The sequence below is a fragment of the Henckelia pumila genome, chromosome 1, assembly GCF_033568475.1.
Source record: "Henckelia pumila isolate YLH828 chromosome 1, ASM3356847v2, whole genome shotgun sequence".
Lineage (NCBI taxonomy): Eukaryota > Viridiplantae > Streptophyta > Magnoliopsida > Lamiales > Gesneriaceae > Henckelia > Henckelia pumila.
Window position 1 is genome coordinate 165135478 of NC_133120.1, and position 16690 is coordinate 165152167.

Sequence of the window (16690 nt, forward strand, 5' to 3'; positions counted from 1 at the left end):
AGGTTCGGAGGCTCCGATCCGGGCATGATTTCCACGTGTAGAGTGCATTTTGACACCTCAATCTGGCGGCGAGTTCGGACGGTCCGAACTATCACTTGTCCGGGCCATTTTTGACACCTTGACTCTGATGAGTTCGGATGGCCTGAATTTGTCCGCACGCTCCGAACTATTTTGGTCCTTCCGAACTCATTTAACCCCCCGAGACCTACCCTACCATTTTTGGATGTTTCAGATCTGATTTTCCACTTATTTTCACCAACTAAGGACTCCTTGAACATGTTTTGAAACTTTTAAAATTATATGTCATTTTTTAAATGTTTAAAATCACTTAATCTTGTAAATTGCCCGAACTGGGCTACTACAACACAACTCCAGTGATTCTATCTTATCTCCACCTAACAGACCCTGTTTAGACAACTCATGTAATCCCTTCTCACTTACATGTCCAAGCCTAAGATGTCATTGTTTGGTTCTGTCCTGCTGTTCCTGAATAATTTTTGTACTTCAAATAATTGTTTCACCTTGTAGTACATAAAGAAGGTTCTTCTTGACAGCCTTCATAACAACCAGAGATCCTTTCGACACTGAGAGACTTCCTGCTCCTGATCTGAATGAGTATCCCTGAGTATCAAGTGTTCCCAGTGATATCAAGTTTCTCTTCAACTCGGGAACATACCTCACCTTGGTGAGTACTTTGTCGATCCCATCATGCATTCTTATTCTGATATTTCCAGAGCCCTTTATCCTGCATTATTGATTGTTCTTCAACAATACCATACCCTGATCAGCTTCTTCCAGCTTTTCAAACCAAGATCTTATCGAACACATGTGAAATGAGCATCTTGAATCCAATATACATTCGTGGTTTTGATCACCTTTAGAAACCACCAATACTTCTGCAGAGTCATATCCATCTGAAGCTACGGCCAGAGTATCATCTTCTTTGGGTTTTTTCTGTTGCTTCCCTTTCCTTTCTGGACAATCTTTTCTTAGATGCCTAACCTTCTGACATGCATAGCACTTCATATTATCCAAATTTTTGTTCTGGTATCTTCCTTGACTCTTCGATCTGGACTTTTGCATGTATTTCCATTTGGATGTCCTCCTATCACTTATGTCCCTTGCCGTAAGACCTTCTCCATGTGATTCAGTGTTTTTGTTTGACTTTCTCTAAAGTTCCTTGGATTGAATAGCAGACATGACTTCTTCCAAGGTTATCGTCTGTTCTCTTCCATAAAGCAAAGTATCTCTGAAATTTTCATAGGATTTTGGAAGAGCATTCAGAAGTATCATAGCCCGATCTTCATCCTCAAGCTTTACTTCAATTTTCTCCAAGTCATCCAATATTTTGGTGAATTATTCGATTTGGTCTTCAAGGTTCTTCTCATCCTTGATCACAAAGGAGTACAATCTCTATTTCATATACAGACAATTTGCCAGAGATTTCTTCATGTATAACTTCTCAATTTTAATCCATACAGCCGCTGCAGATTCTTCTCTGGCCACCTCCTGAAGAGGTCTATCTCCCAGACAGAGAATAATTGCACTGTGTGCTTTCTCGAGAAATTCATCCTTGTTCTTGAGACATCTCATCCTTATTTTTAAGAGCTTCCACCAATCCTTGTTGTATTAGGATTTCCCGCATCTTAATTCTCCAGAGCGAGAAATCATTCTTGCCCGTAAACTTTTCAATATCAAACTTCATGGATCTCACCATCTTTGCTTCACTTCCCACAGACGGCGCCACTTGTTAGGAACCAATCCAGAAATTTAATATTCGAGAATTCACCACGCAAACGATCACACAACCAAACAAGAACACAACCCCAGATAAAACCCAACGCACGCAGATCAATCACCAACTCACCCGAAACCAAATAAACGACACAAGCGTTTACGTGGTTCGACAAGGAATTTGCCTACGTCCACGGGAGAGCAACACAATCACTTTATTAATCACCAATAGAACAATCCAAGATCAATCCACAGAGCTTATTACAGAGATGGACTAAGATAAACTCTCAAGCTAGATACAGACTCAATTCAAGCTTTGATTTCTTGAATTCTTCCCGTCACAAACTTCGCTTACTTTTCTCCTCCAAAATCTCTCTTTTTTCTATCTCAATATATTCTGAAGAATTTTGATTTTCTGTTATTCTCGTTGGCGTAGCTTTGATCTGTATTTATAGAGAATTACACCGACTTTCATCTTGGGCTTTAGGTCAAATAACTTACGGCTCAATTATAAAGTCAACATGGTCCAACCCGATAAGCCTTCATTCATCAGTCTGATCTGCTCTCGTACTTCGATCTGCTTTGATCTGCCTTCAAACTTATAGCTTCTCGGACACTTCATCTGAATTTTAACCAAGTCATAGTACTCGAACAATCGATCTGAACGAACTCATTCGAAGACTTATCTGACCATCAACTTCGATCTGATCCCAGTATTCGATTTGGGCATGAATTCATCTGATCACTGAACTCATTTTATAAAAAAAATTAAAAATAAAAAACTAAAAGAGAATACACGACGCGAAAAACAAACACAAAAAGAAAGAAGAAGTGCAGAAAAGAAAGTCAAACAAAAAAATAAATCTCATGTTATATATGAAGACTTGATATCTATTAATATCTATGTTGTTGTTATTATTATTATTATTATTATTATTATTATTATTAAAATTTTATAAAAGTTTCGTAAAAAAACTAAAAAAAAAATAAGACATAAAAATTATATTTTATAATAAAATTCATGAATGTTCTAAGTTATTTATTATTTAGGTTTTCATTTTAAAAAACAATCGCCTAGGCACCGTCTTGGCGGCTAGATGCTAGGCGGTGGGTCCCCGCCCGCCTACCGCCCAACTTTTTTTAGAACATTTGCTATTATTAATTAGTATTCATAAAAACTCAAAGTATTAATATCAATTAATCAAATACTTTAAATACATCATTAAAAGTGAAATGGAAAACATTTTCCTCTTTATGTCTCTCTCTTTTAGAAATAACTCGTGCTACAAATTATCGAATTTCAAACCAAACTCGAATGTGTTTGAACTTTTTTCAAATCGAACGCGAGTCAATATTATTTTTAAAATATATTTTGCGTATAACAAAAATTAAGATAAAATAATTATATATAATTTTCATAGATATTTAACTAAAATTTGATTATTTTATTCAATTAAATATAGAATTATAAAACAAATTCAATTTATTATTTATTTAAGTAGGGTATGTTTGTCATTTTTTTGTTGTAAGAGGCGTGTATGCTACAGATCTAGAATCACAGGGGATTATTATCTCAAAAAAATTTCACATGGTTATCAGCAAACTCGAGATTTCACAGAGGTGATATATGTAATTTTTTCAATTTTAAATTATTCGAGCTCAAGTTTATAGCACTAATTTGTACTCTCAAATGTTCTTCATATTCGATAAATACAACACTTTTTTACTTTTTGATAGAGTTTATTGCACCAAATCCCCTGTGAAATATTAAAAATACACTCTCCATGTGAAATTTTAATAGACACCCTAGACCTTAAGATTTTGTAATAGTTTCACGTTTAACCCTTGCCTCAATAAGTTATTGAGCACGCGTTGTTACATCGTCTAATCAACATTTATTTTGATAATATTAGGTCTATGGTACCATATTTGGTATATAGTACGAAAATGTCCTTCTTTATTGTAGTATTTTAATCTTTAACACGTTCTCTTATAACTAAATACTTAATGCCGATGTGCTTTATTTGGTTACCACTTTTGTAATTTTAAACCATAAAAACAAAAACTTAATTGCCGAAATATATCCTTAATGGCATAGATATACGTACATCAAATCAAAAAATTCTAAGCCCCCATATGAAACTCTACAACCATACACTACGTGAGGTTCCCTCAGAACAGGATACAAACTCAACCTCCATAGTGGTAGTAGCAGTCAATGTCTACTTTGCACTTTTCCAATATATAGCTCCACCAGTTGAAATTAATTTATATCTTAGAAGTGGATTATCGAGAATCAATGCAGCCAGTGCAGTGTGAATCAAAGTAGACAATTACTTCCAAATTCTCATTTAATCTGAACATAAGCATGTAGTCTTTGGTCCCTTGAAGGTACCTCATCACTAATTTCTTTGCAGATTTTCAGTGGTCTAAACCATAGATTACTCTTATATCCTCACAAATCCCAACAACAAATGCAATGTCAGGTATAGTGCAACCTGAGCATACATCAAGCTACCGATAGCAGAAACATAATGATTTTTTTTTTCATTTGTTCCCTTACAAAAAAATTAATCTTTGGGCATTGATTCAAATTTAAAGTTTCACTTTTCACAATGGGACCTACACTTGGTGAACATCTTTCATATGATATCTCTAAAAAATCTTGTTGATATAGGTTTTTTGAGACAGACCGAGAATATCTGCAATTATGTATCTATGTATCTTAATGCTAATGACATAAGATTCATCACTCGTATCCTTCATAAGTTTTTAGAGATGAATTTTGTCACCTTATACAACAATCCTTGATCATTGGTTGCAAGTAATATATCGTCCACATATTGAATAATCAAACAAATCTTAATCCCACTAACCTTCTAGTATACCATTGACGAGAACATTTTTCAATCTATGTATTGATATTAGAGGAGAATCCTTCCGTTTGTTTCATGAAAATCTCTTCATATAGATTTCCATTGAGAAATGTCATTTTCACATCCATTTGTTGCAATTCAAAGTCAAAATATGCAACTAATACTAAAATGATATGGAGAGAATCTTTCTTAGAAAAAATGAGAAAAAGTTTCCTTGTACTCGATTTTTTCTTGTTGTGGATCCTTTAGTGATGAGTCTTGCTTTATAAGAGTCTTTCTTTGTTTTGAAGACCATACATTCAAATCCTATGGCTTTCGACCAATCAGACAACCGAGCAAGATCCCAAACTCCATTAAACATCATAGAATTCATCTCTTCTTTCATAACATCATACCATAATTTTTACTTATTACAATTCATGTGTTTTAAATGTTTCGGAATCATTTTCAGCTCCGATGTCAAAATCTAATATTTGTAAATACAAAACATAATAATTAGATATCGATGAACTTATTATTTTATTAGATCTCTAGAAGGTCCACAATTCCACTAATTCACTCAGAGTATCTTTAAATGACTTTACATGATTGAAATGATTTTATTTGTCTTATTTATGAGATTTAAAAGTTCTATTTAATTTATGTGATGTTATGAATATTCCCTATATTTTAATGTTTTGCAAGTAGTTTAATTTTTTTTAGGTGTAGAATAATTCTGGACTGAAGAACGAGACTAGCCTTCGTACTAGGTTTAAGAAAATATTTTGTTTTACGTTTTTTTAAGTTTAATTATTGGTGCAATTATTTTAAGTCGTACTAGGTAGTTTGATAATACATAACTTTAAAAGTCATTGTTTGAGATTAATGGAGCTTTCTTTGTGAATCTTTATTTTTTGTTGAGGAGAAAACAATTTTAATTCTTTATGCATGTGGGAAAAAATTTGGTGCAAGGTTTCAATTCAATGTTTGATGCAAAATATTTGTTAAATGTAATTTTTTATTTTCCACGCTTTTTCGCATGTTTTAAAAAATGTATATTTAGTAGCGCCCTTGGATTTTGGGAACGCTACAATCTCCTTAGGTTGTTATTTTGATAAACTGGTTGATCAACAATTTCTTGTTGCACACCATTGACAAATTGATCTATTGGATTTTCATCAACATTTGTGGAACATTAGTAATTCGTTGTCTAATACCCATTTGGGTCTGAGGGGTATGAACAACCAATCTATCACTTGAATAAAAAGGTTGTACATTACGATGATCTTTTTTAAAAATTGTGTCATTGGAATAATCACTCGACTATTCAAGTCATTCTAAAAAATTTGCATATTTTGATTTCACAATTCCAATGCTATGAGATGGAAAATAAAATTTATACCCTCTAGATTTTTTGAAATATCCGATGCAATTTCCACTTATAGTTCTCGATTCCAGTTTCTTTTCTTGGGGGTTGTAAACTTTTGCTTCAAAAGGACAATTCCAAACGCACATATGTCGCAAACATGGTTTCCATCCTTTAAATAATTAAAATTTTATTTTTGGAACAATATTATTCAGAACACGATTTAATATATGTGATGTTTTATGTGCTTCAATCCACAACGATTTAGGAAGTTGGAGATTGTAATGGACTGGGCCCTCACCTTCCGCTCGTCTTAGCTCTGGGCGGCCCAGCCATACTTCATGATTTTCTCCCACGTGGATGAGTATTTTTTGCCCTCCCTAATATTCGAACTTGGGCCACAAGGAATATATCCAAGTTCAACTCAATCCTGGTACCACTTGAGCTAGTAAAATCCTGGGGAGGGCAAAAACTCCCCATCCAGGTTGGAGAAGATTGATAACTGTGTTTCATACGCATATTTTTGTGATTGTTTTTCATGCATTCATATGTTATTGTTGTTGTTTTCTTTAGTTTTAGTATGTTTAATGAATTTGTCTACATAATACTCTTCCTGGTTTATTTTGTAGGAAAACTCAGAAAAATCAAGATTTTGGACAGCTTATACTCGCTCGAGCGGATGTTCATGCTCGCTCGAGCGAGGCTGTGAAAACAGGAAAAAAAATCAGAAGTCCACTCGCTTGAGCGTACCTTGTGCTTGCTCAAGCGAGAGAAGAAAGATAGCCGATACAGAGATGTTCTCGCTCGAGCGCACCTTGTGCTCGCTCAAGCCAGAAAGACGGGCCAAGAATTCTGCAGAGCAGGAAGTTGCTCGCTCGAGCGCACCTTGTGCTCGCTCGAGTGACCGGCGCGTACAAACATTTTAAAATTAAAAACTCTTGCTCGGGAAGGATACTAACTTTTGAGGATCTTTGGGCATTTAAATACCGACTCATCCATCAGAATAAGGGTTACACAACGCTTTTGAAGGCAAGAGGCGGCTGATCATCATCTTCCATTCTACATTTTTTCTTTTCTTTTTATTTTTTGATTTTCAGTTGATGTTTTGGATTAAAAACTCTTGTTTATGAATCATGTTAAACTTTGAGTAGTTTTTTTCTCTTTCGATCAAGGCCACGTGATTGGGCCAAACAAATTTATTTAGAAAAATTGAATGTTTATTTGGGATTTTTCAGACTTGATTTTATTTTATTGATTGTCGAATTTATATTTGTCTTGTGAATGATCTGGCCAATTATTTGCATGCATGTTAATCGATTCCAATTCGACAGAGGAGGTATCGATTTCAATCACTTTGATAATCAACATATTGTAAAACCGAATAGAAATAGAATTCGGTTTCATTGTGCGGTTTGGGTGTAAACTAAATTTTCACCGTTCGTCATGCATTCAAATTTGATTAGAATTACGAAAGATTAATCCTTCAATATTTGAATAGGTTTGCTTATTCTAGAAATAGAACTTTGAACAATATAGGAAAATTTTCGTAATTTAAGATTAAATATGAGTCTTGAATCGACTACTTGTTACATAATTTGTTTGGTACCTACGTGTATCCTTGATCGAATTTTTCTCATATTGAATTTAAACCAAAATTTCTGTTGTGTTCTTACTAAGTTGAATTTTATTTGAAAATTAAGTTTTTAGTTAAAAATCTGAATTTTCATCACTCTTATTGATTAATCTAGATTAAGTAGGAATAATAATATTCTGGTACTCATAATTATACAGTCCTTGTGGGTTCGATATCTGATTCAATTCACTATCTATAACTTGACCTGGTACGCTTGACAGTAGATCTTAAACACATCGATTTAAGCAGTCAAAGATCATGAAGTATGGCTGGGCCGCACAGAGCTGAGACGAGCAGAGGGTGAGGGCCCAGCCCATTACATAAAAGGGCGCCCTTTTATGTAATGACCTGGGTCATCACCCTCTGCTCGTCTCAGCTCTGGGCGGACCAACCATACTTCGTGATCTTTGAAATCATGGTCTACTAGCTCAAGTGGTATCAGGGATGATAAGAACTTGTACTTGAACCTGGAGGTACAAGGTTCTATCCCTGAGGAGGGCATGAAACTCCCTTTCCACGGGGGGAGGGGGGGGGGGGGGAAAGACCATGAAGTATGGTTGGGCCGCCCAGCGCTGAGACAAGCGGAGGGTGAGGGCCCAGTCCATTAAATAAAAGGGCGCCCTTTTTTGTAATGGACTGGGCCCTCACCTTTTCTCAGACGGCCCAGCCATATTCGAACTCATGGGTCTTCTCCTCACCTGGAAAGGGGAGTTTCATGCCCTTCCCAGGATTCGAACTTAGACCATCAAACATATAATCATGTTCAACTCAATCCTGGTACCACTTGAGCTACTCCCTTTTTGTAATGGACTGGACCCTCACCTTTTCTCAGGCAGCCCTGCCATATTTGAACTCATGGGCCTTCTCCCCACCTGAAGGCTGAGGAGGCGAAGAGTGATCGTCGGTTCCAAGAGATTGCACAAACAATGAGCGGCTCTTGAAAGACTTTTAGGTGGGGGGAGACATGAATGAACCAATCCCGTGTCGGAATGAGAGGGGTTCTGAGACTGTGTAGGTATGGAAATACATGGTTGAGAAAGGCTTAAAAAAATTCATATGGGTGCATTTTCTTTTCGGGAGCTCATCATGTAGTGACCCGTATCCAGAATTAATGATTAATGTGTAATTAATCGAGTGATCATGATTAGTAAAACATGACTAAGGGATTAATCAACATAAATTGATCGATTAGGGCTCCCAGCAGTTTGGAAGTCCCGATCAGGAGATCGGAAGATCCGATGAGATAGGAAGCTTCGATCAGGGTTCGGAGGTCCCAAACAGTGTCCTGAATATTATGTCATGCATGACATCAGGCCGTGCGATCGGATGAACCGAAGTGGGATCGAAAGCTCCGATCGGACTGTCGGCAACTAGCCAGCATTCTACACGTGGTTGGCTGTGAGGGATCGGAAGCGCCGACCAGATCGTAAGTTCCGATCATGCGATCAGAAGTTCCGATCACTGTCTATAAATATGGGATCGGGGACCTCATTTCAAAGCGCATCAATTCCTCTCCTTCGCCCAGATGGCTCTATTTTAGGGCTTTGTGTACTCTTATTTGAGAGTTGGAGTAAGGAATATATATTTTAGCATATTAGACAGTGTTTGACAAAGTGGCGGAGCAGTGTCCGAGTAGCGGAGTGGTGCTAGCAGCTGTGGAGGTACAACTATAGTATGCCCAAGTGGTTGGGTAGTCTTCATCTGTAGTGACCCTTACCTGGATCACCTACTAAACAGAACTTATGCATGCAATTAGCTTAATTAAATAGATATCAGAATAAAACTGCGGAAACCATAAACGTTATACAATCCCAAGAAAAAGGAATCTGTAATTTATCCAATAATATACAACCAAATCGAATAGCTGTATAAACCCAAAACAACAGTAATAAAACCTAAGCGAATCTCCAGCTGGCCAACCACTGACTAGCCCCTCCTGGATCCACCCTCCTCGTCCAATCGCAAACCTGCCCCATGGAATAGGGTGTCCAGAAAAATACAGAGTACGAGACGTGAGCATAAAACGCTCAGTGCGAGAGTATGAGTATACATGCATGCAAAGTGAACTCCCTATAGACTCGAGGTCAAGGATCAGATAACAGAGACAGACCGGGCCCTGGTATGTAGCACGCTGTGCCGTCGCTTCAGGAGGTGGCTCCCATACCGAGATAACCGTGGATACGCCGGACCCAAATCGATGGAAGTCCATCCACTAACAGGATAGGGTACAACCCTACTAACAGACATCTCGAAAGAGATACAACAAGATGCAAATGAATGCAGCATAATATCATGGCATATAACTCATGCAGTCACATAATACATGCATACTCAGTCAGGATATCTCGAACAGTACTTTCGTACCTCAAAACAGTGCAAGCTCTACCAACTCTAGGTCCACGCCTATAGTCTACTATACACTGCCAAATGATACTACTATCATTAAAGTGCTCTAAAAGCCTTAACTAAGCTCTTGCATACTCCTAAATATTTATAAGAAGCAAAAGCTATACCTTCGTCCGTCGTTAGCCCTTTGATGTCGATGCCTCCAGAACTTGGGCACAACTCTGCTACGACTACCGAACGCCTCGCCGACCTCCGGACCAAGCCTAAGAAGACTAGAACAGCTCCAAAAGGACTAGAATGGAAAGGAGAACTCGGAATTGGCAAATGAAATTGAAGCCTCGGCCTTCTATTTATAGACAACGATCGGAACTTCCGATCCTTGATCGGAACGTCCGAACCTCGATCGGAACGTCCGATCCTGCCATCGGAGCTTCCGAAGATCCTGATCTGCCACGTGTCAAAATATCACTTGTTGACTCCGGATAGGGGTGATCGGAGCTTCCGGTCCTGATCGGAGCTTCCGATCTTGCCACACGTCATGCCTGACGTAATATCGATCGGAGCTTCCGTTCCTGTTCGGAGCTTCCGATCCTGATCGGAGCTTCCGAATTCACCTTCGGAGCTTCCGAACTCCATCCAAATAATTATGATTAATCCCTTAATTACTGATTTCGGGTACGGGGTACTACATCATCAGTGGGCTGACAACGGACGCATGTATAGCTATGATCTCCTTAATTAAATTATTTAGGACAATAGCTTAATTAAGGCTTTAGAGCTTAATGAATGATGCATGGGTATTTGCATTTTAGTATTGATATTAGGCTTGGAACCTAGAGTGGGACTGCTACCTGTAGTAAGGTACGTAAGTACTGACTGAGATAGTTAGCGGGTATGCATGCTTACGTGTTGCATTTATATGTTTTGTTTTGCATGGATTATTATGAGGCATGTGCATATCATATCATGTACATCTTTTGATATGAGCCATGGAGGGTCGCTCATCCCTGTTTGGATGGTTGATGTAGCGCCCCATGACCAACGGGTTAGGTGGACCTGACATCTGGGAAGCACGGTCCACGTCCGATAAGAATGAACAGTGTATGCAAGTTTTGATTCTCGGGTTATACCACTCATTTCCTAGGCGCCATTCTGAGCAGTTTGTATGCTGTTATCCCCGATATGGATACCTTGTCATGTTCATATGCATGCATCATGTTTGTATGTTTACCCGTTCTTTCGTATTGAGCGTAGTCGCTCATGTTCAGTATTTTCTGTGTATCTGGACACCCCATTCGATGGGGTAGGTGTAGGTGCGGGATTGAGCACCAGGAGCTTGGAGGAGCCAGCGACCAGTGAATACAGCAGGACTTAGCTGTAGGTTTGTTTTACCCTTAGGACTATTTTAATTCGATAGGGTTGTATATTTTAGTTGTTTAACCGGTTGTGTTATGCGGGTCAACATTTATTTAATTCTTTCGCAGCGATTTATTTATTGCATGCTTAATTATGCTCTAAACTCTTATTAGGTAGTAGATCCGGGTTGGGTCGCTACATTTATTGTTATTAGAGCTGCATGCAAAGAGACTTGGGATATATTATTGAGACCTTTTTGTTATCCTTGTAGGATTGATGAGACCTAAAGAGATGAGTAGACAACATGAATGCCCGGGTATTATCATAATTAGTAGAGAAGCTGGAGATCGTCATTAGCAAGAGGATCGTCAGTAGTTTTCCTTATCAGGAAGTGTCGTACTGCAGATGCCTTCCTATGTAAATGAAGAAGTTTGGTCGTGGCAGAGGATTGGTGGGGACAGATTTGACGCTTGCGTCTAAATCGTTCTTATCGTGATAATACTACTCTGAAGATTCTCCACTCATAATTGGAGAGATTGGCATATAGAACATTACCAGGGAATGCCTCGAGTGGTTAATGCATGACTGTTTTTGAGCGTAAGGTCTTTTAACTCATGAAGAAAATGACCCTGCCTGTATGTTTGTGTCGATGCTTTCGATAGGCATACGAAAAACTTCATGTTCAAAAGCATGTGTTGGATGCGAGAAGAACCCTGACGTTAGATCGTGAGCAAAGGAGTTTGGCTGACATGCACTGATGCAAAGCATACCTGGTTAACGAGCATGCACCATTTCTCCGGAGTTTTTTGCAGGAGATCGTGTAGAGAGATTTGGGCAGGAGTATGCTAGCATTGATGCGTGTGTCGATTAGTAGCTTCATGCTCATGAATCGAGGATTGGACTGATGATTTTAAATACTGTATTGTTGTATTTTTAAACAGTATTTCAGTTGTAATGAATCATCAGACTTTGGTTGTATTATTTCAAGCTATTGATTGTACATTTTTCACTGTATTTTGCGATGCTGAATTTGTATTACATGAGATTCTTAGAAATAAATTGTACATAAACTTGAAGCAATGATACATGTTTATTTTGAATTTTTTTCAGCGATTTGTGAATGATTGCATTGGTTTCACTAAGATTGGCATAATCTTAAGTTGATAAGTTTTCAACTAATGTGACTGCTTGACTTTTGGTTAGTCCAGTCATTTTCCTAAGATGACCTAGTTAGTCGGTGGAATAAGTTAGTGTCAAGGATGAGTTGATTCGTCAGTGGGCGGGAGTTTTTTTCTCGTTTGTTCCTTAGAATAGTAGTATGTTGGATCTTTGTAGGTTGCGACTTTATGATGATGGGTTTCATCAGGAACCAGGTCAAGTTATGCCAAAAGTTGTGGACTATGACCATGACTAGACGTGAGGAGGCGCGACCCTATGTCGGTATAGTCAAAAGCCTTTGTGCTTCGAAAGGTGGCGGTGGGCAGGCTACTCAGTCTAAGGATTTGGTAGTAGTCGCGACGGGGTACGACTTGGTGTGGATATCGAGCTTGATATCATTAGGGTTACATATCGTCTGGGCTTGTCAGAGATATTTGTTTTCTGCTGTGAGAACCAGTCTTGGAGGGATTTCCTTGGAAAATAGGTGCTCTGAGCGTATAGGTGTCGGCCTATGAGATATGACAGCCGAGTAGATCTAGTAGGTAGATAGATTGTGCTAGTGCTGATTGAGATTCCTTGTGATAGGATTAATCTAGGTTATTGGATTGTGAATTTAATCGGGGACGAGCATTGCTCTATGATGATAGATTTCATTAGTGGATTATATCAGGTGCTGAGGACTGTACATGAGTAATTGAGACGTGAGGGGAACTTGGCCCATGCCAGTGTACACTTGGTAGTAATTCCAAGTGGGGCATTAGACTACCTCAGTCTTGGAGAGTTGCACAGTCTTAGCAAGGGATATAATTAGAAGCATGTCCAGAGATTGTGAGAATCTGTGGGATGTAGTATGACGTTTTGGGTTGACGAGCATTGTTGTTCATTTTAAAAGAACAAAGGTACGGTAGTATAAGTTCAATATGGTGCAGGATTTGTACCAGTGACTACTGGAAGTTGTTGTCAAAATTCTGTAAGAGTAGGTATGAAGAATCAAGTGTGATTTGTGTGACTCCATTTGTTTGGGAATAGTCGACTTTTGGCGATTGGGTCAAGGTTGTTGATCGAGCCATGTAGATTTCGATAATCAGGGGTTATCTGGGTTGATTATCACTGAGGAGCCAATTAGATCGACGTGGTCGATAAGATTTGTCCAATCAGTGATGATTAGGATGCAGTGGATCAAAAAAATACTTGGGATAGTATGCTTTCGATTGTTGCTTAGGAGATGAGTACATGGCACAATCTCATAGCAGTCGGCGATTTGAATATCGAGGAAGATTGCTAATGGACTCGTATGGTCAATCCAAGTGATAACTCGTGTGAGGACCTTGATTCTAATTATATAATCAAAATAAATCATTTAAATAAACCATAAAGAGTCTAGACAAAAAGGTAATAAATTTTTTTTTTTTTAAAACGTGCACGGACCTCGTGCACCCTCCGTGGCCAGTTCCGTGCGTTAATCTGTAGCCAAGGTTTCAGAGGCCAAAAAATACACGGACCCCGTGCACCCTCCGTTCCCGGGTCCGTGAATTAAAAATTCACTAAAAACCCAACTCTGTGATTTGGTCACGGACTCCGTGCACCTTCCGTGCCCGGGTCCGTGCCTAAATTTTCAAGGACAAAATTTTCCAATCTCGGGCAGTCCACATCTGGACCCATGCACGGACCAAGGCACGGGGTCTGTGCATGAACAAATTTTGAACACTCACAAATGCGAGGGTACATGGACCCCTACACGGACGTAGGCACGGGGTCCGTGCCTTGCTAAAAATTTGAAAAATAAGAACAGATAGAAGAACATGCAATACCAAACCAATCCTCAAAATCCTCATTTCAACAAGTATAAATCCATACTTCTTTTTAATAACAGTACAAGGTAGTTCTAAGGTTGTACAATAATCGAACTTGTAGAAAATGCATCAATTCTAGGTTCTGCAAATCAAAATGCAACAAGTACAAACGAATTCGAATACAAAGCTCGATTTCTAAACCAAGTCTCACTTCTATCATTATCAACTCGATCTAGTCATGCTGCCTCCGACTCGAACATGTCCCACCTGCTGCCAAGAACACATACAAAGATAAGATAACAACCGGATAATCCGGTGAGAATAATATTCCCAATAATAGAGACAAAACGGTCAATATCAAATAATATATCAAATCTGATAAAACGACAACCAGACATTTAATTTCACGTAGTTATTCAACGACATGAAATAGAATTAACTCAACTCAATATGCAATAAAATGCAATGCATTTTATTGGGGTTCAAGATTATTCTAAATAGATAATCAAAGGAATTTATTTTTCATCGTCTGGGATACCGAGGCCGAGATATATCACCGCGATCTCATCGAATTTCCTGATCGAGGTGAATGTGGCATATCTTGCTCCTCTAGACTTTGGACCACTATATAGGGTTAGTCGGGTCATTGATGTTATCTTCAAATACCAATTCCCCCTACTATAATCCCCAAATCATCTAATGCAATAGGTAATCAAATCTTCTGGCTCAATATGAATGCATATGAAATTCGAAGTGCATTCAAATAATTCAATTCAAATACGTAATCAATCCAAAAATAAGTAAACAGGCATGTATGTGATTTTGTGAGGGAACTCGGTATCCAATCCGATACGAGTATTCGTCCCTTCTAATTCAAAGTCGACTTTTACCTTTACTTTTATTCGATGTAGCTTCCAATCTGTACAAGCTACAATAACAAAAATTCCAAATCAGAATTCAACGATTTTTATCAAGTCAGAACCAAACCTCAAACAATTTTTCAACGATTCGCATTCTGCCAATTCTTAACTCAACAATCTCCAGTCAAATCTATACGGATACATAAAATCATTCAATATCGATCAATCCAATTCAAGTCGATTCAAAGACTTAATTCCCACTCCAAAATCTCAAACCGACGGCATAACGATTATAAATTCAACTAACCGGAAATACAAACATCAAAATATCAATTCCAACTACTTATGACAACAATCATTCATCCAATTCAACTCAATTCCCACAAAGCTCAAAACACCTATTTTGGAATTATACTTCCAAAAATCATTACAATTTCGAACGACGTTCTTTTTTCGATCCGACTTTAAAAATAAATATTCTTTTTATTTTCCTCCGGATTGCTCCTATAAGCAGGACGATTCGACAATGCACTCTCGGGTACCAAGTCGATTTGGTGCTCAATCCCCCTCAAAGTTGATAATCCTTGAGGTAGCTCCTCCTAAAATAAATCATCGAATTCCTGCAATAGAGAAACAACAACGCTCGGAAGATCTCCGTCTATATCACTTTTGTTAAGGATTATCTCCTTATAAAACATCAACACAAGTGGAACATGCAAACTCATAACATATCTCAACTCACTCTTTTGGGCCATATATTTATTTTTTCAGCCTCTTTCCGCTCAATTTTTTTTCATCTTTTTTTTTATCATTCTTTTTTTCCAAGGTCATCTCACTTTTTTTATCACTCTTTTTTTCGGCCTCATACCTCTTTTTCTTTTTCATTTGATCCTCCAACACTTGCTTTGGAGTCATAAGTAACAATACAATAGGCTCTTTGTTCATTACAAAAGAATATTATTTTTAAAGTCATCACGAAACACCCTCCTATCAAACTGTCATGGTCTATCCAATAAAATATGACATGTTTGCATAGGGACTACGTCACACAACACCTCATCAACATATTTGTCAATACAAAATGGCACCACAACTCGCCTATTAACTCTCACCTCCGCACAATCATTAAACCATTGCAACCTATATGGTTGAGCATGCTTCCAGAGAGGCAACCCCAATTTTTCCACAAGTTCGCAACTCGCTACATTGGTTCAACTACCCCCATCAATAATAAGGCTGCATACCTTTCCATTCACAAAACAACGAGTATGAAAAAGATTTTCCCTCCGACTCTCCTCTTCCTCTTTAGGTTGTGCATGTAACACTCTCTTACTCACCAATAACTCACCAACAAAAGCCCCAAACTCATCCTCATCATCAGGATCTACCACCGCAGACATACAATCATAATTTTCCTCATCACTTTCAGACTCCACATCACCACAAGCATTAATAATCATCAATTTCTTATTTGGGCATTGGCTAGAAATATAGCCAATACCTAGACACCTAAAACATTTAATATATATAGATCGAGTATTAGAATTTTCAGATGTACCTTTAACCACTTGATTTGGTGCCTCCGATTT